This window comes from Anopheles arabiensis (assembly GCF_016920715.1).
Source record: "Anopheles arabiensis isolate DONGOLA chromosome X unlocalized genomic scaffold, AaraD3 X_pericentromeric_contig0029, whole genome shotgun sequence".
Lineage (NCBI taxonomy): Eukaryota > Metazoa > Arthropoda > Insecta > Diptera > Culicidae > Anopheles > Anopheles arabiensis.
Genome location: NW_024412107.1, coordinates 87501 through 93946, shown reverse-complemented (window position 1 = coordinate 93946; position 6446 = coordinate 87501). Strand labels below are relative to the sequence as shown.

The window sequence follows — 6446 nt, the reverse complement described above, 5'->3', positions numbered from 1 at the left end:
GGTGCACATTTTTGAAAAAGCTAGGAGCTGCCCCTAGGTTCGGGGTGTCACAAAATATTGAAAAGTGGTCAAAAACCGCTATCCAGAATCGGATGTAGAATCATTAGACGAACTTAAAATTGTTCTACGACCAATGTCTGCGACGTTTAGTATTCAAGATATGGCCCGCCCTAGGTCTGACCTGGCATTTTCGTGAAAATTTAAAGCATGGCCATAGGGACGGGTAAAATAGCTATTTTGAAGCAAAAACCACCTCACTTTAAATGGCCATAACTTTTGAAAAACAAGAGCTAGGGTGCGTTCTCGACACGTTTTGAGGTGTTTTAGCGAAAAACATGTTTTGAGCCACACGAGCTCTCCGGCCCGATCGGTGCACATTTTTGAAAAAAGCTAGGGAGCTGCCCCTAGGTTCGGGGTGTCACAAAATATTGAAAAGTGGTCAAAAAACCGCTATCCAGAATCGGATGTAGAATCATTAGACGAACTTAAAATTGTTCTACAACCCCCAGTCCGACGCCTCGTATTCGAGATATAGCACTTTGTAGGTCTGACCGAGCAATTTTGTACTGAAATGTATGGCGGACATGTTATTCATTAAACAACATTAACTTGCATCGTGCCCTACTTCATCGGCACAGCTACTATCGACTATCTATTGTTGAAATGGATTGAGTTTGACCATTTTAGCTCTTTTCTTATGCCGTGCACCAACAGTGTGTACCGATCAGGGAAAGTACACTACGTACGCGTTCATGGATGTATATGTTGGTACAAGTTGCCGGTCGGAATAGCAGTGCACCAAAACTGTGTACCGATCAGGAAAGTACAAGACGGAGGGCGCAGCCCGAGCGTACGCGTTCATAGATGTCCATGTTGGTACAACCTACATGTACGTACCTTGTTTTTGTATCAAAAGTTCCAATAAAGTGTTTGTATGCTTAAAATGCTTATCTCAACCGGTCACCTTTTGGCCTGCCCTTTTATAGACAGAAACCTAGAACGATACTCGCGATGTTTGTGTTTTTCCATTCGCCCGGGACGACGAATGAGCTCTGTGCACATCGTGCAGAAAACTGTCTCCTCCTCGTATGTTTTTGTCCCTCCACGCATATAATCACCCACATTTGTGTTCAACACGGACGGCGCAGCCCGAGCGAACGCGTTAATGTTTATGTTTGTGCACACTAAAGTTACAATCCTAGGATTTGGTTATTGCGTCGCAGTGCCCGACCGTCGCGGACACCATTCTTGGACAAAAGTCCAAGTACGTAGAGTACATTCCCTAGGTATGTGCCCGTTCGTGACTTTCGTTGCGTGCTTACAGACACGCTTGGGTATGTTTACCATACAAGGTTTACTAGGAAAACCTGGGAAGGACGCTTGCCCTCCCGTTGCGGACACCATTCTTGGAAAGAAGTCCTGCTACGTAGCGTTCTTTAATGTACTTGATCAGTTTGTATTGCATTTGCTTTGTGCAATTGACTTTTGCTAATGCTCACTAAGGGGTGTTCGTTTGCGATGTGTATGATAAGCAACTGTCTATTCTAACCAGCAGTTAAATAAGACTTTTCACCCAAATCATAGGAACGTAGAGTACTTTCCCTGATCGGTACACAATTTTGGTGCACCTCTAACTTCGCCAGCACTTTATCGTTACGTTTTGTGCACAACCTTGGGACATGGTGTAAGTTTCATCATTGTTATGTTTGATTCGGTTTATTATGATTGAAAAATACGCTACGTCCTAGAAATCTGAACTCGAATACTTTTGCCACGTTGCGCAAAAAGCTACTGAGCAACTCCTAGCCGTTTACCGATTTAAAATTTAATTTTCGTTATTAGTTTTAAAAATACGCTAAGTCCCAAAAATCTGAACTCGAATACTTTTTCTATGTGCCGCCAAAAGCTACTGAGCAACGCCTAGGTTGGTACATTTTTGGTACATGGAGTGTATGCGTGCAGGCGTACTGCCGTGCTGGACCGGAAAATCGCACTTGCTACTAGAACGTAGAGTAATTCCCCTAGATAGGTGCTTTTGCATGCCTCTGTTCGACGTCCATGCAACTTGGAACGTGCGACACACGTAGCTAGGCTTCTCCATACATATTCCCTAGGGTAGCACCAAATTGCACACTTTCAGGGGTATATTTTGGTACGGTGTACTGTGCATGGTACAAGTATCATTAGCTCGTGCAATTTATTTTGCATCAAGTTGCGATTGCTGGTGCGTCGAGATAGGAGTGTTTCGCGACTTTTGCCAAGCTTTGGTGCCATTTTGTGAATAATTAATGTTCTAGCCACAATAAACGTGCAACATAATGCCAATAACGAAAACGCCATTTTCAAGGGACTTCCAGTCAAAATGTTTGCAATCAGCGCTTTCCTGTCGAGTTCAGGATTTGGGACTGAGCGTTTTTTTTTCACGATCCAATCAAACGACCAGTTCGTGAATAAACAATTCATACAACAGTGCATCCCTTCAAAGTAGAAAAAGCCGAATGCTAGGGAGCTCCAGTCAAAAACGTTGTCATTGGCGCTTTCTTCTCGAGTTCAGGATTTAGGACTTATGTTTTTTTCACGATCCAGCCAAAAGACCAGATCGTGAAATAAACGATTAATACAACTGTACTAGTACATCCCTTCAACTGAAGCAAGCGCACCATACATGACCCGTACGCTAATCATCCAAGCACATGACACGTCAACTAAGTCAACACATAATACAACTTGGAAAACTAACGGGTAAGTAGGTCATCTCGTACACGACGACACACCGACCAAACCAGGTCAACACGTCACATGCACAAGACATCCTACTACCAAGGCCGACCACCTCGACACACGACCTGTTAACCGAACATGGTCAACACCATCATGTGCAAGGCAACCGGGCCAAACGGGTCAACTTATACAACTTGTAACGAGCATGTGTAAGCTTACTGGTGTGGTCCGCACGGTCCTCACATCAAGACAATCAAGTCGAGAACGAGGCACGCCGACAAGCTCATTAGTGTTAAGTGTCCTTCTCCATCCCATGTCAAGTCACTCGTCTGACACGGAAGAAGCCAACTCTTGTCCACTAGTATAAAGGAACGGTCTCCAGACCAGGTCAAGTCACTCGTCTGACAAGGAAGGAGCACGCACCAAGCTTCACCAGAGCACGGTACCACGGTCCCCAGACCAAGATGGTTAGTTACGCCAACGAGGAAGGGGCACGCGTTCCCTTGCTACACTCAACTTAGTACACTCATGCTCTCACAAGAGTATCCCCTGTGTCGACGTGGTCCCCAGACCAAGACGAGCTTGCGCACATCGAGGAAGGGGCACACGGACAAACCACCAAGCATGGGTCGCTCTGAGAGGATCGATGCGAACGCATCTCTACAACTCGCAGCTCCCAGCCTGAAGTCCCGTCGTTTGCGGGCGGTTGATAGGTGTCGAAACTAGGTATATCCACGTTGGGCAGAGCTCAAGCCAACGGCGTTCCCAGTTACGGTACTAACACGTGCAGCGAACTCCACTCATTGCGGCCTAGGTATAGCGGGATGAGACGCCGGGCTGCAGACGCAGACTCCAACGGATCTCAGAGGGTTGTTAGGCCCGCTAGCTTCCGAACACCTAATGGGTTTGAGAAGCGCTATCAGCTCGGATTGGCTACGACCTTAGAGGCGTTCAGGCATAATCCAGCGGACGTAGCGTCATACCAAAGTCCGGTCGGACTAGTATTGAGCCAGTGGTCCGTACCTGTGGTTCCTCTCGTACTGCACAGGAATTCCGTTAAGATAGCGACTATAAGCACACACCAGTAGGGTAAAACTAACCTGTCTCACGACGGTCTAAACCCAGCTCACGTTCCCTTGAAAGGGTGAACAATCCTACGCTTGGTGAATTTTGCTTCACAATGATAGGAAGAGCCGACATCGAAGGATCAAAAAGCCACGTCGCTATGAACGCTTGGCGGCCACAAGCCAGTTATCCCTGTACCTGGGCCATGGCCGTGAGGCCCAGAACCTGGTGCTGCAAGCTGCCAGAGAGGAGAAAGCAGACGTGCTCATTCTCTCTGATGTTCTGCGCCCACCTGAAAACAACGGCCGGTGGGCATTCAGCAGCTGCAAGGCGGTAGCGGTGGTAGCTGTCGGTGAGCTACCAATACAGCGGGTGTGGTGCAGTGAAGCTCAGGGGTTGGTTGCAGCGCAGATCGGCGGAGTGGTTTTCATCAGCTGCTATGCTCCACCAAGCCTTAACCTCGCAGAGTTCGAGCGCTTCTTAGAAGCAATAGAACTCGAGGCTTCTCCCACCCTCAAGTCGTCGTCGCCGGCGATTTTAACGCCAGACATGAGGAGGGGCAGCCCGAGGACTTGCGACCGCGGGGAAGAGCTGCACGGAATGGTGGAGCAGCTTGGCCTAATCGTGATTAATCAAGGTCGGGAATACACGTTTGATGGCAACGGGGTGGCTCTCCCGAGTATAGTGGATGTGGCATTCGCGAGCCTGTCGATCGCTCGCCCTGACACCTGGGTTGTTAGCACAAGCTACACCGCGTCAGACCACCGCTATGTTCTCTACACCGTGGGAGGAACACCACCATCCCCCGAACAACTGCAGAACCAACAGCAGACAGCGCAGCAGTCGTCTCAGCAGCAACAACAGCAGCAGCAACAGCAGTCCTTACAACAGCAGCAGTTATCACAACAGCAGCAGCAGCAACGACAGCGGCAACCATCGTCGCAGCAGGGTGATTCCTCAAGCCAGAGGCGTGCGCGTCACGCTGGCCGCCGATGGAAAGCCTCGCAGTTTTCTCCTTCCTCATTCCTCGAGGCGCTGTTCGCTGCGGACTTTGTCCAACGCGCAACGAGCCAGGAGGGTATGATCGCAGCCATGCTCAAGGCTTGCGACGAGACGATGCAACGGGTTACCCGAGTGCACCAAGACCCGCATCGGAACATCTTTTGGTGGTCTCCCTCCTGGCTCGACTGAGGAACAATTGCGAGGTTGCCCGTGACCGGTTGCTGCAGACGGCTGACTTGGAGGAGCGCAGCATAGCAGCAGCAGAGCACAGGACAGCAAGGGCGGAGTTCAGTAGAGCAATTCGAGCTAGCAAGCGGAACTTGTTCCAGGAGCTGATCGAAATTGCAGAAGAGAATGCGTTCGGGGCAGGATACCGTGTCGTCATGTCCCGGCTCCGGGGCAGTCGGACGCCTTCAGAAGCGGACCGGGTCGTCCTCGAACGCATTGTGTCCGACCTCTTCCCTGAGCATCCGCCCTGCGACTGGTCGCAGCTGAGCAACGTTGGAAGCGTCGAGGGAGCAACAACAACGGCGGGAATTGCACCGGTAACGGACGACGAGCTGCTGCTCATCGCGAGTCAGATGGCGAGCCGCAAAGCACCAGGGCTCGATGGCATCCCGAATGCGGCGGTGAAGACGGCAATCACCATGTTCCCGGAAGTCTTCCGGGTCCTGTACCAGGATTGCCTGAACCGCGCTTCGTTTCCGGCGCAGTGGAAGAGGCAACGACTGGTGTTGCTGCCGAAGCAGGGGAAGCCTCCGGGAGAGAGCAGCTCGTACCGACCCCTCTGCATGCTCGACGCACTGGGGAAGGTACTTGAGCGCCTCATCCTGAATCGCCTCAATGAACATCTCGAAGAGCTGTCTTCACCCCGACTGTCGGACCGGCAGTTCGGATTTCGTCGAGGGCGGTCGACAGTGAGCGCCATCCAGCGGGTTGTTGAGGCCGGCCGTACCGCCATGTCGTTCCGGCGAACGAACGGCCGGGATAACCGTTTCTTGCTTGTGGTGGCGTTGGACGTGAAGAACGCCTTCAACACGGCCAACTGGCAATCCATTGCCAGTGCCCTTCAGGCAAAGGTGTTCCCGTCGGCCTCCAACGGATGCTTCGAAGCTACTTCGAGGATCGTGTGCTGTACTTTGACACGAGCGAAGGCCCCGTCGTACGGCATGTAATTGCAGGTGTTCCACAGGGGTCCATCCTGGGCCCAACTCTGTGGAACATCATGTATGACGGTGTTGGATGTGCCGCTACCTCCCGACGTCGAAGTCATCGGATACGCGGACGATCTGGCGCTGTTGGTACCTGCTACCACCACGGACGAGGTTCGCGCGAGAGCAGAGGAAGCCGTTGACCAGGTCCATCGTTGGATGCAACAGCACGGTCTGGAGCTGGCCCCAGCCAAGACTGAAGCCGTCCTGATCTCAAGCAAGAAGACTCCGCCGCAGGTGACATTTCGCGTCGGTGACGTGGAAGTCCAGTCTTCTAGGAGCATCAGGTACTTGGGCGTGCAGCTCCAAGATCACCTGAAATGGCGAGATCACGTCACGAAAGTCTCCGAAAAGGCGTCGCGTGTGGTGGCAGCTGTAACGCGCCTCATGCAGAATCACAGCGGCCCCAGGACGGCCAAGTCAAGGCTGCTGGCGTGTGTGGCAGAA

The 6446-nt window shown here is 51.3% G+C and overlaps 1 pseudogene; it reads right to left on the bottom strand.

Moving 5' to 3' along the window:
* Positions 1–3330: 3330 nt before the first annotated feature.
* Positions 3331–6446, bottom strand: part of LOC120908043 — a 7952-nt pseudogene continuing 4836 nt past the window's right edge.